This window comes from Sorex araneus, chromosome 4 (genome assembly GCF_027595985.1).
Source record: "Sorex araneus isolate mSorAra2 chromosome 4, mSorAra2.pri, whole genome shotgun sequence".
Classification (NCBI taxonomy): domain Eukaryota; kingdom Metazoa; phylum Chordata; class Mammalia; order Eulipotyphla; family Soricidae; genus Sorex; species Sorex araneus.
The window spans coordinates 10,028,784-10,048,929 of record NC_073305.1 but is presented as its reverse complement, the minus strand read 5'-3'; the positions used below and the strand labels follow the sequence as shown (position 1 = coordinate 10,048,929).

The 20,146-nt window shown below is 66.4% G+C and overlaps 1 protein-coding gene across 2 annotated transcripts in view; it reads left to right on the top strand.

Annotated features, from left to right (window-relative positions):
- Positions 1 to 1,910: 1,910 nt before the first annotated feature.
- Positions 1,911 to 20,146, top strand: part of FBLN2 (fibulin 2) — a 53,485-nt gene continuing 35,249 nt past the window's right edge. For both annotated transcript variants that reach the window (XM_055135869.1, XM_055135868.1), the window contains exon 1: positions 1,911 to 1,953. The gene's annotated coding sequence lies outside the window, so the exon portion shown is untranslated. The remainder of the gene's footprint in view (positions 1,954 to 20,146) is intronic.

Sequence of the window (20,146 nt, the reverse complement as noted above, 5' to 3'; positions counted from 1 at the left end):
GTTCCGCTGTGGGAGTCTTACACTCACCGTGCGGCTGGCTGAGGGTCGCACCCGCCGGGGTCCCTGAGCAGTTCGCACACGTGTCCACTGGGGATCACACTTGCAGGTCGAGGTGCTCACGGGCCCTTTGGTTGTGGTGCTGGCTGGGGTCCACGCGCCCTGGTTGGGCAGCTGGGGTGGGGCCCCGGGACTCTGGGTTGGTTCCCCGAGGGTCACCAGGCACTGGCAGACGGATGCACACTTGGGAGCACTTTCTCCGGGTGCCAGACCAAGGGCCAGCCCTGACCTGGACTCAGCTTTGCTGCCGCGGGGCCCCAGGGCTGTGCCCAGTTGTGTTCTCGGGGTTGGTGCCATGCCAGGGAGTGGGCGCAGGGCCTGCCACAGGCCAAGCACGCGCTCAGCACTGGGGCCACGGCCCCCATCCTGGGGTGCTCAGGAGCTACTCCTGGCTCTGTGCTCACAGGTCACTCTGGAGGTGCTCAGGGGTCCTCTGTGGGTATCGGGCCTGGGCCAGCCTGCGGAAGGCAAGGGCCGTACCCCCCCCGTAGTTGATGATTGATGGCATTAGGCTCACTTTATCATGGAGTCAGTCGAGGCCCAGAGAGGTAAAGTAACTTAATCCAGACCACACAGCTGGTAAACGGTGGAACTGTGTTTATGGTGTTGTTTTGGGACCACCCTTCAGGAGCGCTCAGGGATTGTTTCTGGAAGTTCTCAGGGGACCACATGCGGTGCAGGGGATTGAACCAGGGTCCCCTGCCTGCTCAGCATGCATCCCAGCCACTGAGTGCGCTAGTGCCCTCTCTTTCTCCCTCCTTCTCTCTCTCTCTCCTTCCTGTCTGTCTCTGTCTCTCTTTCTGTCTCTGTCTCTGTCTCTGTCTCTCTCTCTCTTTCTGTCTCTCCTCTCCCTCCCTCTGCCTAGCTGAAGAGTGGGCTACTCAGGTATGAGTACTTAAAGTACGAGAGGGGTGAGCACTGCCCGCTTCTGCGCTGGGGGTGGGTGAGGGTGCTACAGGCGAGGGCTTTTGCCTTGCAGGCTGCCGAGCCGGATTTGACACCCCGAGCACCACCAGGAGTGACCCCGGAGCACAGATGCGTTAGCATCACTGGCCCCTCCAAGAACAGAACAAAGACCAGAAATGCGGCCCTGCTCCCCGGGCTCGCGGGGACCCGTAGGCTGCGCGGGGACCGGGTCTCGGGCGTTCACGGTCCGTCCCTATTGTCCGGCTGAACCCTGCACGCGTCACCCTTTCCCTCATCCCCGGGCCAGCCCACAGGAGTGGGCTGCGGAACCCCAAAGCCCCTGCCCAGGGGTGCTGGGCTGGCTTCTCTGGGGGGGGCACAGCGCCCCTCGCCCCGAAGAAAGGGAACAGCTTGGTGTCCAGCTTGGGTGGGGGCCGGGCGCGGGGCGCGGGTGCTGGGCCAAGAGCGGGCAGGGGGCCAGGATGGGGGCGGGGTCCAGACGCGGGCCAGTGTCCGGGCTCGGACAGGGGTTCCGGCTCGGGCAGGGGTCCAGGAATGGGGTCCGGGCGAAGGCAGGGGTCCGGGCGCAGGGTCCGGGCGCGGGCAGGGATTCGGGCGCGGGGAGGGGTCCGGGCGCGGGCAGGGATCCAGGCGCTGGGAGGGGTCTGGGTTAGGGGTCCGGCGCGGCGTTAGAGCGCGGGGTCCGGCGTGGGCAGGGGTCGGGGCTCGGGGAGGGGTCCGGGCGCGGGCAGGGGTCCCGGGCGGGGGCCCCGCGAGCCGCGGGCGTGCTGGCGGCGGGCTGGGCCTGGGTTCGCGGGGCTCGGCCGAGACCCCGCCCCGGGGCGGAGGCAGTGGAGGGGGCCGGGGCCGGGTTGGGGGCGCCCCTCCCCGCGCCTCCGCCCCGCCCCGCACCGCGCACGCCGGGGGCGGCCGGGCTGGACGCGCCGACGGTCGGACGGACGCACGGACGGACGCGCGGAGCGCAGCGCGGTGAGTGCGGGGTCCGGGGGGGCCCCCGGGGCTGCCCCTGCCGGGCCCGCGCCGGCCTCGCTGGGCCTCTGGCGCTCGGACGCCCCGACGGGGCGGCGGCCCCGGGGCAGCGACCGCGCGCCGCGGGTGTCCACGCCTCCGGCCCGCCGCGGCCCCGCTGCGCCAGTCCCGGCCGCGGGAGGCCACCGGGCGCCCCGCACGGCGCCTGGGACCCCGAGCCGGGAGGCAGCGGGGCCGCGGCCCGTCCCCCACCCGCCCACCGAGTCCCTCCGCGGCCGCGCGACCCCCGCCCGCACCCCGCGGCGCCCCGGGGTTCCCCGACTCGGGGCGCTGGGCTGGCAGCCACCCATCTCCGCCTCCTTGTCCTCAGCACCCCCTCCCCAGCCCCGCCTGCGCACCCCCCTCAGCCCCCGCCCCCATCACGCAAGTGGGGGGCGCCTCACCCCCGGCCCTTGCACGCTCATGGTTCTTGCACATGTGCTGCTTGCACGCCCCCTTCCCCCTCAGACACTTGTCTGTGAGCCGAGGTGCCCACCGACGCGTGTCCGGCCGTGCGGCCACCTGTGGCGCCCTCGCTGCCCTGGGCCTCCACTGGCCTGCAAGACCCCCGCCGCCCCTCCTGCCCACCCCGGTGAGGCCTGAGTCCAGTGCGGCTTAGCTGATGCTCCAGCGAGCCGGGGTGCAGGGGGCTCCCCCACTTTCATCACCCCTGCAGACGCCCTTGCAAAGGGAGGTGCCGCCCCCTCTGGCCTGTGGTCACACATTCTGGCCCCGGCTCAGCTGGTGACAGCCGTGGGCTGGGCTGGGCAGGCTGTTGGGAGCCAGACCAGGAACCGCGACAGGCCCCAGGAAAGGAGACGCGGGCTCTGCTGGTCCCCCAGAGCCGCATGCGTGGGGCCCTTCCGGGAGTGGGCATCCAGGACTGACTGGAGGGGCTCTGCCCGCGCCCCCCCCCCGCAGATGGGGGTGGAGGCCCCGGCCAGGAGGGAGGGAGGCCCAGGAACCATCGCCCGGGGTGGGTGACCGGTCCAGGCCTGTGGGGGGGTGGTGGCCTGGGGGAATCCAGCGTCTCCTGGGGCACAGACCCTCCAGCCCTCCCCCCCGACCCACACCCCCACCTCCCCGCAGAGGGTGTCGGCCCCCTACAGTGCAGCTGGTGTGTCGAGACTGAAGAAGCTGCCAGCATCTGCACCCGGCAGGTTACACACAGCCTGGGGGTCTGTCCTCTCCCGAAGAGCCGCAGTCCGGGGCAGCCCAGGGCCCCCCACAACGCCCACTGGCTGCCGCCGGCAGGGGAGTCACCGCGCCACACTCCCCACCCAGCCAGCTTGCCCGCTCCCGGCTCCTTCCTGGCCCGTGAGGCCTCCGCTGGCCGCCCTGCTCTGAGTCCGGGCTGGGCTGCAGCATTGCCGGCTTCACCGTGGGCAGGCTGGTCGCCTGCGCCCACCCCTGTAGCACTCGGGCCGGGGGCGGCTGGCCAGCTGTCCACAGTGGCCGGGTGGGGTGGGGGGCGGGCAGGGAGTAGGGATGTCAGAGCCGGGTTCGTGGCCCCACGCCGTGCACTGGCCTCCCGCCCCTCTTGCTCACTGGGGAAACAGTGCTCGAGCCTCTGGGCCGGATGGGACCCAACCCGCTTCCTTCGACCCTACACCGAGCTCTTTGTCCACCTGTCACCGAGACCCCGAGCGGGAGGATGTGACGTCAGGGGTGCCCTGAGCCACGGAAGGCCGGTCACGGCGCCCGAACCAAGCCGGGGCCTTTGCAGGGACCGAGGGGTGAGACTCGGGGCACGCTGTCATGCAGCCGAGTGACTCGGCGCTGGTGGCCAGCTCTGCTCCCGAGGGTGACCGGGACGGTGGCCCCTGGTGCAGAAGGCAGGAGTCCCCCATCTCTGCAGGCTGCAGGGCGCGGGAGGCTGGCCCCGGGGTCTCTGGGTGGTGGGTTTGGTGATCGCCTGCCGGGGCCTGGCTGTGCTCTGCCCCCTTCACCCTGTGGCCGGGACTCAGGCAGAGACACGGGCCACTGTGCCCCGACTCACACCTCCGTGGGTGGCCGCTCGGTGGGTGGCATGGGGGTGGGGCTGCCCTTCTCGGTCCCAGGGCTGCTTCCTGTGACTCTGTCCGCGCTGCTCGATGTTGTTCGTGTGGGGGCCACGCTCAGTGATGCTCAGGGCTGACTCACGGCCCTGCACTCGGGGGTTATGCTTGACAGGGCTTGGGGGAGCCCTTTGGGGTTCAATTCTTGAGCCTGGGTGCACCGGCAAGGCGAGCATCCTGCTGCCCGCCGCAGGCTGTGTCTCTGGCCCGGTCTGTGCTGTGCGTGCGTGCAGCCAGATGTCCCTGCAAGGTGTGGCCCCGGACCCGGGAGGAAGCCGAATGAATGAGTCCGACCTTCCCGGTGGCTCGTAGCCTCTCGGCCTCCGCCTCTGGCAGCCTGCAGGGTTTCCTTCCTGCGGGGTGCTGCGGGCCTCGGTCTTCCCCTCTGCCCAGTGGGTGCTCTCTGGTGCTTTTCCCTGAGCCTCGGTCCCGCCATGGCGGAGGGCGTTGGGGTCCTGAGCCCCCTCCCCGAGGCTGTTGGAAGGAGCTCCTGAGGTGCCCCTGCCCCAGTTCCTGTCCAGGACGGGATGCGCTGTGCTTTGCTGGCCAGCCTCATTCTACAGCAGTTGCTGGGATGGACACTGGGATGTCCCGGGCTGGCCTTCCCGGCGGGGGCCCGGTGAGGAGCGGACAGTGGGCGTGGACACTGCCCTTGCTGCCCCGCAGTCTCTGACACCGGCGTGGCCGTGCTCCTGCAGCCCTGCAGAGACCCCCTGTGGCCCCCGGCGAGGGAGGCTGAGGGACAGGCCAGGGCAGGACGGGGACTTTGGAAGTGGCCGAAAAGCCTCCGTCCAGGAAATGTGGGCTCTGAGCCCTGTGGTCAGCGCCCTCCCGGCAGCATGCTTGGGGGGGCGGGGCAGGAATGCCCGCCAGGCCCCAGGCAGGGCGTGTCCACCCGTGAAGGCCCCGGGCTGGCGTGGTGGGGGGCAGGAGGAGCCCGGGGGAGTGGGCACTGGTGGGTGCCCCGGGGAGCAGGTGGCCGGGAAGCAGGGTCTGTGGGCAGCCCGGCCCCGCCTTTCCCGGGCGCCCAGCCGGGTCCTGCAGCAGCAGCTGGGCAGCCCGTGGCCAGGGAGAGGCTTGGTCTGGCCTCGGACCCAGTGGGACGGTCCCGCCGACACCCCTGGCTGCGACCTCGCAGGGCGAACCCGAGTTTCCACTGTGGTCGTGATGGGCACCACAAAGCCCCTCTGTGCCAGGCTCAGCAGACGGGCACGAGCAGGGACCCACCCACCTGCCTCTCCACACCCCCTTTCCTGCGGGGTGGCTGTGCGTGGACCGGCCACGGCTCTTCCTGGGGGGTGGCTGTGCGTGTGGCCTTTAGTCCAGCCCTCTGTCCAGGCACTGGGGGACAACTCCAGACCCCCCCCCCCGGCCTGCTGCCCACAGCTCAGCTTCCTTTCAGGCCAGTGACCCTGAGCCTCAGTTTTCCCATCTGTAGAACAGGCACCCTCTAGTCGCTGGAAGGATGCAGGGAACCCGCTCTTTCCTGCCTGCAGCAGGGCTGGAAGAGTTTTGCATTTCTGGCTTACAGTACTTTTAGGAATGGTTCCTCATGGGCATACCCCGAGCCCCACACCCATCCCCCGTTACCCGTCTGCCACCCCCAGGGTCCCCCACTGCGCTCCCCCGAGCGGTGTGTCGGTTCCCCGCTAGGCTGCTAGGAGAGAGCTCACTCTCTCTCTGTCGCTTTGCTCTGTTCTGTTTCGGGCTCACACTAGAGCTGCGTATCCTGGAGGGGCTCCGGGGACCCTATGGGATGCTTGGGGTCGAACCCGGGTCCGCCGCGTGCGGGGCAGGGCCTCACACGGCACGGTCCCTGGGGCTTCATCCACGCTGCTGCAGATCGTCCCTGCTGGATGCTGGGCCCAGGGCTGGGGGTCGCCCATCCCTCTCCCCGGGGGGGGGGGGACAGACGCCCCCTTCCTGGTCTGGGCCGAGCCTGCAGAGCAGAGCAGCGGGGGCTGGCTGGGCAGGGCCAGGGTCACGTGGGAGCAGGGGGCAGGGCTGGGCAGGGGGAGGCGGCCCGGTCCGAGTTCTGTGTGGGGTGGGGGGGGGGTGAGGACAGAGGGCCTGGGACGGATTGTGAGTTTCGGGGTCCCCCGACTGCTGCGGGCTGCCCGGTGTCCTCCCAGCCAGGGCGGAGCAGCTGGGGTCAGAACTCCAGACTCTGGGCTTGTAGGTGGGGCTCCGGGATTTCCCGGTGGAGGTGGGGTGGGGGGAGGGGAGGGGCCGGGTGGGGGTGGGGTTCGGCCCGAGGGCTGATGCGCCCCTCTGGGACATCCGTGCCCCCCAAAATCCCCTCTCCCCAGAGGTGGGGTGCGGAGGGCAGGGGCTGGTGGGCCCAGAAGGCGCCACCTCTCGGGGGCATCTGAACCCCAGGCTTAAGGGGGGCCCATCCTGGGTCAGAGACCGACTCCGGGAGCACTGGGCAGAGTGCTCGGGGGCTTCCTGCGAGGGCCAGAGACCTGGTGGGGCACAGCGGAGGGAGGCGCGGGGTCAGGGGTCCCGACATTGCGCTTTTTTGCACACACCAGGCACCGGGCAGGAGGACGCCTCTGGGATGGGCCCCCCGCACCCCTCCGTGGCCTTCCCAGGGTGGACAGGCAGCTCTGGAGTGCCCGCTCACAGCTCTCCTGGTGGAGAGCACACAGCCCGGGTCATCAGGGATGGCTTCCTGGAGGAGGCGATCCTGATGTGAAGATAACGGGATGGCAGTACAGGGGACATTGTGGGCCCCTCGGAGAGGTGGGCGGGGCAGCTGGGCTGATGTCTTGGGCCTGCCTCCAGAGGCCGTCACAGCCTGCTCTCCGGGAATAGGGGTGGACAGGCCAGACCTGTGAGGTGGGAGGGTCTGTCTGGTCACTCAGGCGTGGGGGTGGGCCAAGGGGGCAGGACAGCAGCCAGGAGGCCTGTCAGGGAAACTGAGGCAGGGCAGCGGCATCACAATGCAAAGGAGGCCAAGGCCCAGGTCCCGTCCACTGCAGGTCACTGCTGGGTCACTCCCAGGGCCCCGCTGAGCTGGGCCACACGTCTCTCTGCATCATCGTCCCTGTGGCGTGGAAACGGGAGGCCGGGGGGACGGGGAGGCCAGGGCACGGGGCAGCGTTGGGGGACGGGGCGCTGGAGGGAAGGGGCAGTGTGGGGGCGGGTCCTTCCTGTCCTGCTCTCGGGGCCAGTGGGGCCGCGCTGCAACTGCAGTGACCTCACGCAGGGCTCTGCTGGGAAGAGATGCAGTTCCCCGCTGTAACCGCCAGCCGCTTCCCCCCGCCCCAGGTCGGGGTGGAGGCAGTGGCAAGGGCGTGGGGCCTGGCCCGGGGCTGATGAGCACCACGCGTGTGCATGCATGTGTGTGTGGAGGGATTTGTGAGCCCCGTGTGTGCATGTGCACGTGTGTGTGTGAGTGCACACATGTATTTGTGTGTATTTGCGTGTGTACACATGTGTATGTGCATGTCTGTGCATATGTATGCAAGTATGTGTATGTGTTTCTGTGCGTAGAAGGGTTGGTGAGTTTCGTGTGTGCATGCGTATGTGTGGGTGCATGCGTGTATTTATGGGTATGTGTGTGTGTGTGTGTGTGTGTGTGTGTGTGTGTGCGCGCGCGCGCGCTCGCTTGGGTGTCAGACGGACTTTTGGCCTCAGGCCATCTCCCAGTGGGGGGCCCTATTGTCTGCACAGTCCTGACGTGGGGGGTGCCTGAAGCGTGGGGGAAGCGTGCTGCGTGCCCGGGGACACGGGGGTGAGGCCACCTCAGCACGTCCCTGGCCTCACCCTCAGCCTCATGGTCTCTTGGAGCTGTGGAGTCTGCACAGACCAGCCGTGGCCTGGGTGGGGGGTCCTGCAGTTCCTGCTCAGCGTCTGTGTCCCGGGCCCTCCCAGGGAGCAGGTCTGGATGCAGGGGTGAGGGGGGCCGATTAGGCCCCGGGGCAGCTCAGAGGACAGGCGGTCCTGATGGTGCTGATGCCCAGAGATGGAGCAGCAGAAACCCTCGGGGCCCCGAGCCCCCCCCCCAGGGCCCCCTCCTGCCCGGGGGGGTGCGGCTCTGGGGGCCGCTGTGAGCTTGCAGGGGGCTGGTGGCCGCCACCCTCGGACGTGGCTCCGCTCCCGGTGTTTCCGTGGCGTCAGTGACTCGCGGGGCCGCTGGCAGCTGCCGGTGCCTGATTACGGGCTCCTGGCTTGGCTCCCGCCAGAGGGGGCGGGTGCCCACCTGGGGCGGCCGTGGCTGGACTTCCTGACTGATAAGGTGGCGCTGGGCCGTGCCCGCCCTGTTCCCGTGCGTATCACCCTCTCTCCCCCCCGCCCCCCTGGGCGCTGCCCGCAGTCGGGACATTCCTCGTCCGGTTCGTTCCAGTGTACTCAGTCGCCTTATTTATCGGGGGCTGGGGGGATCCAGCCTCTGTCCGCCGGGCCTGACCCCGCGAGCCGGAGTCCTGCCCCGCGAGCTGCTCCTCAGAGGGGCCTTTGATCACGGTCGCGGGGAGGAACCGGGCCCCGAGTGGCATCCCGGGCGCCCTCTGCCCCCCGCAGCCCGGTTAGAAAGGAAGGTTCCGGGGGCAGGGACTGACTCGGGTCCTCACGGCAGCTCCCTGGACGGTCCCGGGACACAATTGGTCAGAGAGAATTTGGAGGGGACGGTTCCTCGTGCCGTGCCTGACCCCTTTCCCAGCCCGTCTCTCCTCCGCCCCTGCCGCCCCCCTAAGGGCTCCTCGGGCTGCTCATGGCCCCGCCAAGCTCTGCGCCCTTCTTGGGGGGGGGGCGGGGGACTTAGGACGGGGAGGGAGCGTGGCTCAGGCTTCCCCCTGGGTGTGGGGGTCCTGCGTCCTGGGGTCTGTGCCCGGGCTCTGACCAGGGGGCGGTGGTCACTGACGGCTGTCCCTGTGCTGAGTGCCTCGTACACTGTCGGGCCCTGTGCCCGGGACCCCCAGGGCCCCACTGGGGGCGGACCACAGGGGGGCTGCAGCGGGCAGGGACGTGGCCTCTTGCCCTTCTGTGTCTCAGATGTGAAGTGCTCCAGCGAGACGTTTCGGAGAGGCCGGAGGGTGCAGAGGTGGTGGCCGCAGGGGCTGTCCGTCCTGTCCTGCCTCTAGGGGGCCGAGCTGGAGGCCACCCTCCTCTGTGTCGGGGGCCCCCTCCGGAGAAGCAGAGTCTCCCCCGGACTGTCAGGGTCCCGGGAGGCGGCTGTGAGGGTCTCCCGCACCCCTCCCCCTTTCTTCTGTCTCTGCTCTCCCTTGGGAGTCGGGTTGATCCTCAGAGCGACTCTGAGGGCCTCCCCCCCACCCCCACCCCCAGCTCCCTCCGACCACGCTCCGTCGTGTCCTCTGCTAGTTTCAGCCCAAGCTCCCGGCCACCAGCACTGAGGGCCCAGTGGGGGTCAGACGGCCACTCGGGGCCCGTGGAGAGCGGCCAGCGTCACCCCGGCCGGCCGGGAGATGTCAGCACGATCAACCCCGTCTTCTGACTCCACACGCCGGCGTCCCCGGAGCCCCGCCAGCCACGGCGCGTGTTTCTGTACCCCACAGCCGTCAGGACTGTTTCCGTGGCGGGTGACGGGAAACCACAGTGGTTGCAGGACCAAGCGCGGACGGACAGGGCTGGCTTCCGGCGCGGCTGTGTCCAGGGGCTTGGCAGACGCTCCCGCGCCTGCGTCTGTGCGGCTCCTTCCCAGGCGGCCCTGCCCCGCGGCCTCGGGGAGGCCCCCTTGGAGCTCAGCAGCCCCCAGCCCCGGAGCCCCTGTTTCCTAGCGGCTGCAGGGGGGGCTCTGTGTGACCGGGTCCTGGGACGCTCCTGAGTGCTCGGAGACGCAAGGCCCGTGTCGCCCGAGGGTAGGGGGCTTCCAGAGGAACACTGGGGTTCTCTAACCCGGGCCAGGGGCCGGGGAGCCCCCAGAGGCTCCCTGGTTTCTCCTCGACGCAAGCACTTGCCCGAGTCCGTCTGCGTCTCACGCGCGGTGCCCCCGGCAGAGACCCGAGAGTGTTCCGGCAGGAGTGGCCGCGGCTCGGGCGGGAAAGGGGACGAGGAGAGCGCCGTGTGGGCTGCCCGGCCCTGACCCCAGGGGCCAGCGAGGCTCCACTCAGAGTCCGTGGGTTCGAGCTAAAGGCTCGAGGGCCCCGTGTCCAGATGCTGGGTGGTCCACAAGGCAGCCAGGAGCGCTGGGGCGCGGTTTCCCAGGGAGGGCACGAGCAGCAGGGCTTCGCGGGCTGAAGAGGAGCTGGCCAAGGGGAGCAGGGGCACGGGGAGCAGAGCCGCGGCAGCACGTGAGGGCCTGGGAGAGGGGCTGAGTCGCTGGCGCCAGGGGTGGTTAATGGGGAACATGTGCCGCCGCCGGCGGCCTGCCAGCCTGTGCTGGGGCCCTCCCGGCCCCCAGGCCTGGTGGTGCCCGGCCCCCTGGGGTCTGCTCACTGGCGACTCTGCCCCCAGCACCGGCGGCTGACGGCCAAGGGCATGGAGACTGGCCGCTCGGCCTCGGCCTGAGCCAGACCCGCTGTTCGCTGCCCGCTGGCCGCCCCCTTGGCAGCCCCGGGAAATTCCTCAGTGTCAGGGTCGTGCCAACCCACGGACGCGGGCACGGCAGGGCCCAGGGAGGGGCTTCACGCAGCTCCACGCAGGGGCCCGCTGCCCCGCCCACGCTCAGCCACTCGGGACCAGCCCCACGTCTGCCTCTCCTGGATCTGCTCTCCGTCCTCGTCTGTCCGTCTGTCCGTCCCGTCTGTCCACCTTCCCACCTGGCCTCGGCACTGCTACTCTCTCCTCTCTCCCTTCCTCTCTCTCTCTCTCTCTCTCTCTCTCCCTCTCTCCCTCCCTCCCTCCCTCTCTCTCCCTGTCTCTCTCTCCCTCTCTCCCCCCCCCCCTCTCTCTCTCTCTCTCCCTGTCTCTCTCTCCCTCTCTCTCTCCCCCCTCTCTCTCCCTCTCTCTCTCTCCCTGTCTCTCTCTCCCTCTGTCTCTGTCTCTCTCTCCCTTTTCCTCTCTCCCTCCCTCTCTCTCACTCTCTCTCCCTCTCTCTCCCTCCCTCTCTCTCTCCCTCTCTCTCTCCCTGTCTCTCTCTGTCTGTCTCTCTGCCTCTGTCTCTTTCTCCCTCTTCCTCTCTCCCTCTCTCTCTCTCTTCCTCTATCTCCCTCTCCCTCTCCCCCCTCCCTCTCTTTCTCTCTCTCCCTCTTCCTCTCTCTCCCTCTTCCTCTCTCTCCCTCTGTCTCTCTGTCTCTGTCCCTCTTCCTCTCTCTCCCTCTGTCTCTCTGTCTCTCTGTCTCTGTCTCTCTTCCTCTCTCTCCCTCTGTCTCTCTCCCTCTCCTTCTCCCCCTCTCCCTCTCCTTCTCTCTCCCTCCCTCCCTCTGTCTCTCTCTCCCTCTGTCTCTCTGTCTGTCTCTCTCCCTCTCTCCACCCCCCGCCCCGCCTGTGTCTAGTCAAAGAGTTCTTTGCTGACAAAGAGTTCTGGGCGCGCAGGGGCCGAGGCCAGGGGTACCGGTGGGCGGGCAGGGGTCTTTGTGCACGGTGCTTGCTGCCGGGCGGGTTCTCAGCAGGGTTCCGGACTCAGTCACCCCCCGCCAGGGTCGGAGACACAGTGTCCCCCAGGGAGTCCTCGGGTGTTGGTGCCGCGCATGACCCAGTTCCAGGTCCGTCCTGCACCGGGCCAGAGGCTGACGACTGACCCCGCCTCTGCCCTCCAGGCTGACGGACGGCCGCGGATGCGTCAGGGTCGGGGTCAGCTCCAGAGGGGCCGAGCACTGCCCCACTTGGGGGCCAGGCGGGGGCGGGATGAGCGGCCTTTCCGCTGGCTGGGAGACGGGACTCACGCGTGGCAGAGCAGAGTGTCCCGCCGGGGGTCTGAGCGCAGCGGTGGCAGGGCCCTCTGTGAGCCTCATGACGGAGGGGACCTCGCCTCACACCTCACATGCACCTCACACGCACACACACCTCGCCTCACACCTCACACACTCACACACAACTCACACACTCACACACCTCACCTCACACACCTCACACGCACCTCACACGCACACACACCTCCCCTCACCCCTCACACACTCACACACAACTCACACACTCTCACACAACTCACACACACCTCGCCTCACACACCTTACACGCACCTCACACGCACACACACACCTTCCCTCACACACCTCATACACACCTCACACACACACACCTCCCCTCACCTCACACACCTTATACGCACCTCACACGCACACACACCTTAACACACACAACTCACACACACACCTCACCTCACACTCCTCACAAACACACACACACACCACCTCACCTCATACACATAGTTCACATACACACCTCACACACAACTCACACACACCTAACCTCACACGCCTCACAAACACACACACACACCCCACCTCACCTCATACACATAGTTCACATACACACCTCGCACACAACTCACACACCTCACCTCACACATAACCTCTTGGGCCCACAGAAGAAAGATTTCCTGAGGCCACAGTTGGGTGGAACCCAGTCCAGGATTCTCTGAGTGGGGGGGGTCCTCCTTTCCCCCAAAAGTAGTTTATCTCTGTTCACTTTTTCAGCCGAGGTGGGTTTTACCCCTCGACTCTGGACTCGGCTCCGGAAAAGTGGGGGGTCCCGAGTTTCACCTCCCGTGACCTCCCGCCAGGCCCGAATTCACCCGTGCTCCTTGGGGGAGACCCTAGGCTCCCAACGGGCAGATTATTCTGGGGGGAACGGAGTCTGCTAGGTGGGGGTCCCCTTCCCGGGGAACTTACTTGACCATCCTCCCTCTTTTTTTATAATCCGGGGTTCGAATCCAGGGACTCGCTTGGAAGTCCCGTGCTCCCCGTGTTCTGCCCCGGGGCCCAGGCGGTGCTTCCCTTCTCGCGGCTTGCAGTCACACCGCGATGTCGTTCCGTCCCCTGCAGTGTCCCACACGAGTTCCCGTCTCTTTATAGGGGCCTCTGGCCTGGCCCCGTCAGCCCTGACACAGGCCTCGCGCGTGGCCCAGGGTGTGAGCTCAGAGACGTTGCCGTGCTCGGGGGCCACCGGGGTCGTCCCCAGCATCTCTCAGGAGCCACCAGAACCCGACCTGGCGGCGCTCAAGGGCCCAGGCGTTGCCCGGGACGGAGCTGGCGTCTTCGAGCATTCCAGGCCTGCCCTCCGCGCCTCCCAGCGTCCCCCTCGCTCTCGCCCCGAGTTCTAAATATTGAACTGTCCTCACATTCCCGAGGTAAGCCTGCTGGGGTTCCGTGGATTATTATCCCTGGAACTGCCTCTGGATCCAATTTTCTGTTTTATTTAGGGCTTGGCAGTGGGATTTGTAAGTGAAGCCGGCCCGCCTCGGCTCCCCCGGCCGCGTTTGCGTCTGCTTTTGATATCAGGGCTTCTCCAGCCTCCCGGGCGAGGGGCGGGGGCCTTTCCTTTCCTGGGCCTCGCAGGGCTTTGTTCCGCCAGGCCAGCCGCCGAGGGTGCTGTGCACGCTTCGCGCACGGTTTGCTGCGGGCCCGGCCCACTGCCCCTCTCCGAGCCGGCAGAGGAAACGCAGGAGCCGGAGGCCCGTCAGCTGGGCGTGGGGCAGGCCAGCCCGGCCAGCCGCGGGGCCCCGTGCTTACCTCCTCACTGCAGCCCAGCCGTGCTCGGAGGGGCCGGTCCGTTGTTCTCAGTTTTCCTGGGCAGCGATGGTCAACCCTCCTGGCTGGACTGGCCACCTCTCCAGTCCACCGTCCGTGTGGCTCTTTGTCACTGATCCGTGTTCTGTCCAGCCCTTGCCGTTCTCCAGCCACGACCTCTAGACACGCCGCCAGCCTCTTTCCTCTCTGTCTGCTCCCCCATCTCTCCGGGGCCCCCCTGCCCACCACGACGTTTCTTGGCAGGCGGCTTCTCATTATGCACCACCCACCTCCCTGTCCGGGCCCCCCCGGGCCCACGTACCTACCGTAACAGTGGTATGAATCCCATCCTCTCTGCCATCTCTCAACCTTTCCATCCATCTTGCCGGTCTGCTCAGTCCACTTTCTCATCTATGTGTCCTGAATCTGCTGTCTGTCCATCCATCCATACGTCCATCCGTCCAACCATTTGTCTATCCTTCCATCCACCTACCCATCCACACCCACTTATTTACCCACCCATATCCACCCATCTATTCATCCATCCATATCCATCCACCCATCTGTTCATCTGTTCATCCAGCCGTCCATAGCCATCCTCCCACCCTCCATCTATCCATTCATTCATCATTCCATTTATTCATCCATCTATCATCCGTTTCATCCATCCATTCATCCATGCATCCATCATCCATTCATCCATCCATTCATCCACCCATCATCCATTCATCCATTATCCATTTATCCATATTCCATTCATCAATCATCCATTCATCCATCATCCATATTCCATCCATCCATCATCCACTCATCCATCTATTCATCCATCCATCCATCATTCCATTCATCTATCCATTCATCCATCATTCCATCCATTCACCCATCATCCATTCATCCATCATCCATTCATCCATATTCCATCCATCCATCATCCATTCATCCATCCATTCGTCCATCCATCCATCATTCCATTCATCTATCCATTCATCCATTATTCCATTTGTTCATCCACCCATCATCCGTTCACCCATCATCCATCCATTCATCCATCCCACTAATCCCTCCATCCACTTACCCATCCGTATCCAGTTACCCATCCGTCTCCATGCCTTCGTTCATCCTCACGTCCACTCACATCCATCTACTTTCAGCCCACCCATCTCTCCATCTACCCGTCCGTCCACCCAGTCACCCACACACCCACACCCCAATCTCGGGACTTGACCTTAAAGTGGGGAGTGGGATTTGTGGGCAGGGACTGAGGAGGGAGGGCACCCGGGTTGGGACAGCGTTGAGAGTGAGCTGGAGGATCCGAGCTTGAGGCTTCCGGGTCGGCAAGACTGAGGAGTGTAGCGGGCAGCAGCGGGAGGCGGATTTGGAAGGATGGGTGGAGGGGGTGGGGAAGGCAGGGGCTGGGTGGCCAAAGGCTTTGTTTGTTTGTGAGGCCGCACCCGATGGTGCTCAGGGGTTCCTCCTGGCTCTGCACTCTGGAATCACCCCTGGCGGTGCTCAGGGGACCCTGTGGGATGCCAGGATCGAACCTGGGCCGGCCGTGTACAGGCAAACGCCCTCCCTGCTGTGCTATCGCTCTAGCCTGGTCAAAGGCTTTGTGTGTCTCCCTAGGAGTTTCCAGTTGTCTTAGGCCAGGGGTCTCCCACCAGTGAGTCTCGGTGACTCTGGGAGCCCCTTAAAATAGCAGCACAACAGCTTTTCTGCATGTATCCTTGAAGGCTCTGTTGCAAGCGGCAGAAAACCCAGTCCTTGTTAGCTTAAGCCAAATGGGTTTGAGTCATTGCAGAGGTCAGCTTTCCATGTAGCTTCAGGCATGGATGGATCCAGGTGCCCAAAGCCATCGCTGTTACCGTGTCTCGCCTCCCCCTCACCTTCATCTTGGTTATTTCTTTGAGTTGGCTCCAGCCTCGGTCTCTACCTGAGGACAGGATGAGGCCCGGCACCTTCCGTGTTAACCCGCTCATGAACCACAGCAAGAAGAGGCCTTCGGCCCAGATCTGGTCTGACTGGGGTCTCGAGGGCTCCCGCTGGCCCCGAGTCCATTCCTGAGTGAGGCGTTGCTTTGAGGGGAGTGAGACGCTGCCTGAGGGTGGGGCCCCAGCTCGGGGCCTCGGAGCACTTCTCCCGAGCTCCTCTTCTCTCAGAGCGGGGAGGCTCAGCCGCCCCTTCCCGCTTCTCCCGGGAGTTGGTGGGGACGGCCAGCCTCGGGCGCTGGCGCGCGGGTGGAGATCAGGGCGCGGCCGATCTGGGCGCGGGCTGGGTGTCCAGGTGGGGGGGAGCGCTGAGCTCAGCCTTGGCTGCGGGCAGCCCCATTTCTCACCGCTCCGCCCTGGCCCCGTTTCCTCTTTCCGGAGCAGCAGCAGCGGCTCGAGAAGGAAAAGATCAGCCGGTGCCGGTGCCAAAGGCAACATTTGCTTTTCTCAGGGTTGATTAGCAGTCGCGGACATTCATCTCAGCCGTCTTTCACCTGCCCACGTGGCTAATGAGATTAGCCCGATGGACGCGGGTCAGCCCTCCCGGGGGTGGAGGGAGGAGCTCTTTGCCGCCTTCCCCGCCGCCGGCCCCCCTGTCTAGGGAGGAGGTGGGGGAGATGAGCATGAGCTCACCCTGCCCGAGATGTGGGGGGCGGGGGTGGGGGCTGAGCATGTGAGGTCACGGGGCGCTGCCACCTACTGGTCGGTGTGTTTGCACCCGGGCCAGTGCAGCCCAGACTCCGCACCCCGCCGCTCCACGGCCCCCCACACACCTGGGGGACCCCGGCCGCTCCTTCTGCACGCTTGGTCTCACCCGACTACCCCAGGCCTGCACCTGCTCTCCCAGACCCCCGACACACACACACACACACACACACACACACACACACACACACACACACACACACAGAGCTCTGGAGCCCCCCCTACATGGCCACACTTGGCTGCTCACACCGGATTCCATGGAGGAGGAAGAGGAGAAGAGGAGAGGAGGAGGAGGAGGAGGAGGAGGAGGAGGAGGAGGAGGAGGAGGAGGAGGAGGAGGAGGAGGAGGGGAGGGGAGGAGGGGAGGGGAGGAAGACTGTGCCTGCAGCCGGAAGCCACCCGTGATTGCTTTTTGTCTTTCTGGCTAATTGGCGGCGACTTTTCCATCCTGCCCCTCCCTCCCTCCCTCCCTCCTGTCGCTCTGGCCAGCACCCCCCTGGCCCCATCTCCTTCTCCCTGGATGACCAGCGTGGACACTTGGGCCCCGAGGGCGGAGAAGCCCAGAGCGAGGAGTGTCTCAGAGCGAGCGCCCCCGTGGACAGACCCTCGGGGGCCCACCGGGGCCGTGAGCAAACCAGCCCCTGCCTCTGCCCATCTCCCCCCCAGGCACCCGCCTTGTCTGCTTTTTTTTATTTTTCTCTTTGTTGTTTTTGGGCCACACCCAATGGTGCTCAGGGTTTACTCCTCCCTGTGTGCTCAGGGATCACTCCTGGTGGGGCTCGGGGGACCATCTGGGATGCTGGGAATCGAACCCGGGTCGGCCGAGTGCCAGGCAGGTGCCCTCCCCACGGCACTGTCTCTGCGGCCCGCACCACCGCCTGTCAGAGGGGCCTTCTGGCGCCGCCTTCCCGCTCTGCCTCGCGTGTGGCCCCCCTGGTTTCAGCCTCCGTCCCTGCGAGTCTCCCTGCCGGCCACGGGGAGCAGTGGCCCCGGCTTGGCTGGCTTTGCTGGGTGCACTCAGGGCCGAGGGAGGGCTGGTCTGTCTCTTGAAACATCCGTTTTGCTGGGACTGCAGAGCGTGTACTCCCGCCCTCCGAACCCCTCCAGCTCCCCCCAAGCTGAGTCTGGCACCCCAACTTCACGTCTCACTCCCCACCTCCCCCCCTTCAGCTGTGCCCTTCCTATTCTCTGCTCTCCTGTCTGCCCCGTGCGTGTCAGCCAAGTACGCCAGGCCGCATCCTGCCACAGGACATTTGCACATGCTGTCCCCAGGATGCCACCCCCACTTTCTTACATGCCCACCACGTTTCCCAGAGGAAAGGACCCCCCCTCTGCCCCACCCTGAGTGAGGCCAGCGCTAACCACTCCTGACAGTCTTCATGCTGCCCAATGCACTCCCTGTATATTTGCGCCCGGCCCCCTCCCCCATGGCGTCGGCCGCATGAGGCCTTATTCGTGGTCAGCCTTGTTCGTGCCCTGTCGTGTCTCGGGTAGGACTGGCAGCAACGGCTGCTCCTTGAATCGCCCTCAGCAGAATGTGCCCTGGCTGGGCCAAGCCGGCTCAGTCCCCTGGTGATGGGGCCCCGGAGGCCTTTCCCGGGTTCTCCCGCCGTCCCCACGCAGACCGTCGGTTTGCCAGGACTTGTGGGTGGTTTCGTTTCTGAGCCTGGGCCAGCTACGGAGCCGCCTCTGAGTTCCCGACAGGCATCTCTCGGGTCCCCCACGCTGAAAGCAGCAGCAGCTCACCAGGTCACCCTGAGTTGGAACGTTCTAGGTAGTGGTGGGGGTAGACTGGACCCCGAATAGGCCCGAACGCCCCCCTCCCTGGAGCCCGTGAGCCGAGAGCAGCCCCGCCCCCGCCAGCTCTGCCCAGCCTCGGGGAGAGCGCGACCCGCGACCCCGGCCCAGGGCCACCCGCCTTGTGTGCCAGGAACACGTTTATTTCCCCGGGGAACTCGACCGTTTCCTCCCATCTGACCGGGAGCGCCGGCCACCTGCTCATTCCCCTTCGGCCTGGGCCGGCCCGGAGCTGTGCTCGCTTCCCCGTGGGCCCCCGCGGGTCCCGCTGATTCTTCACACTGGGCTGCACGGGGCTCGTCCATGTCTTCGCGTCGCTTGGGGCAAGGATGGGCCCCACGGCACCGGCCGTCGTGACCACGTGTGGCCACGTAGCTCAGTGGCCTGACACGCAGTCCCCGCCTGGCACGGACGGTGCATGGGCGTCTCACGCTTGTCTTCCAGACGCAGAAGCATCGATGCCCCCCGCCCCCCGCCCCTGCTCCACCTGCTCTGAACTTGGCCCCCGACTGACCCCTGCAGGCCCCGCCCGCCCCTCAGCATCTCTGCCCGTCTCTGTGGGAGCTGGCCCACCAGTTTCTTCTTTGCTTCTCCCGTCCTCCCTGCTGCCCTCGAGGGCTGCGTGCCCGGCGGGGCTCAGGCGACCAGCATGGCCGTGAGTGTTGGGGCCCAAATACGGTTTTACCACCACACTTTCTTTTCTCCTTTTGTCTTTTAGAGGTGGGGGGGCAAGCCTGGCAGTGCCCCGGGCTTCCTCCCGCCCCGTGTTCAGGGACCACCTGTCACCGCTCAAGGGAACGTAAGGAGTCCAGGGGTCTAACCCAGGCCAGTGCCGTGCCCGGGCAGTGCCCTGCCCACTCCAGAGCTGCTCTGTCCTACGGTGCCCGCTGACCCCTGGACCGGAGGGTCCTGGCTGCACTGTTAGTGGGGGACGGTTCGGGGGCCGTGTCCAGACTCAGCCACCGCCAGCTCTGCCCACACGCCCGGCTGCCTTCCTCCCCTTCTGCTCCAGGTGTCGGATGCTGACGGTTCGCACCTGTGTCCCTCTCCAGCCGCCTGACACGCTGTCAGCCCGCAGCGGGTCCCCGAGCACTCCCTGTCCAGGCGGGGGCCGGCCTGGGGCCCCGGGAAGGTGCTGCTTGCAGAGGTGCCGGCAGGGCTGGCCGTGTCCCTGTGGGTGCGGGCTCCTCTCCCGGCTGGCGGCTCTGACAAAGCCATCGCAGTGTGGGACTCAGACACCCTGAGATAGGGAAACGGCTTTCCGGCACCCCCGGACGCTTGCTTCTTATCTGGGGATGCCCGGTACAAGTGCCAGGTGCCCCGGGCAAATGGCGTTGGTTTCTTTTTTTGAGGAGGGTCACACCCGGCGATGCACAGGGGTTACTCCTGGCTCTGCACTCAGGAATCACCCCTAGTGGTGCTCAGGGGGCCATATGGGATGCTGGGAATCGAACCCGGGTCGGCCGCGTGCAAGGCAAATGCCCTACCTGCTGTGCTATTGCTCCAGCCCCATTTTGTGGGTTCTTTTCCTCCCCCGGGCAAATGGGCGCCCTGCACCCTCTCCCATTTCTCACCACTGCCTATCACTTGCCCCTTCCCCGCTTTCCTCGTTTCTGCCAGCGCAGGGACCCCCGGCATGCAGAGCCCAGGCTGGCCCTCGCCCGGAGCCCTGCCCAGCTGCCCTTGCTCCTACCCACTCTGAGCCTCCTTCCCGCAGGCCCTTGGCACCTGAGCCCCCCCCGCGGGATGGGGCGCCCTCCGCACCCCGTTCCTCGCAGGCCCCCCCTTTCCTCGGGAAGCCGTGCTTAGCTGCCCCGGCTCCCACGGGCCCCTCACCCCTGCGCCTCCTGACCCTGCTCCTGCCCTCTTACGTCTTCATCTGCCCAGCCCTGCCTGGATGTCAGGGCTCAGGGCTCAGGACCGGCCGGGCCCTGGGAACGTGCCGCGGGGTCGGCCGGCTGGACGGGGACCTGCATTTCCTCGAGGCTCCCTGGCACGGGGCCTCCCGTTGGCCCGGACTCGCGGTCCAGCACCCAGC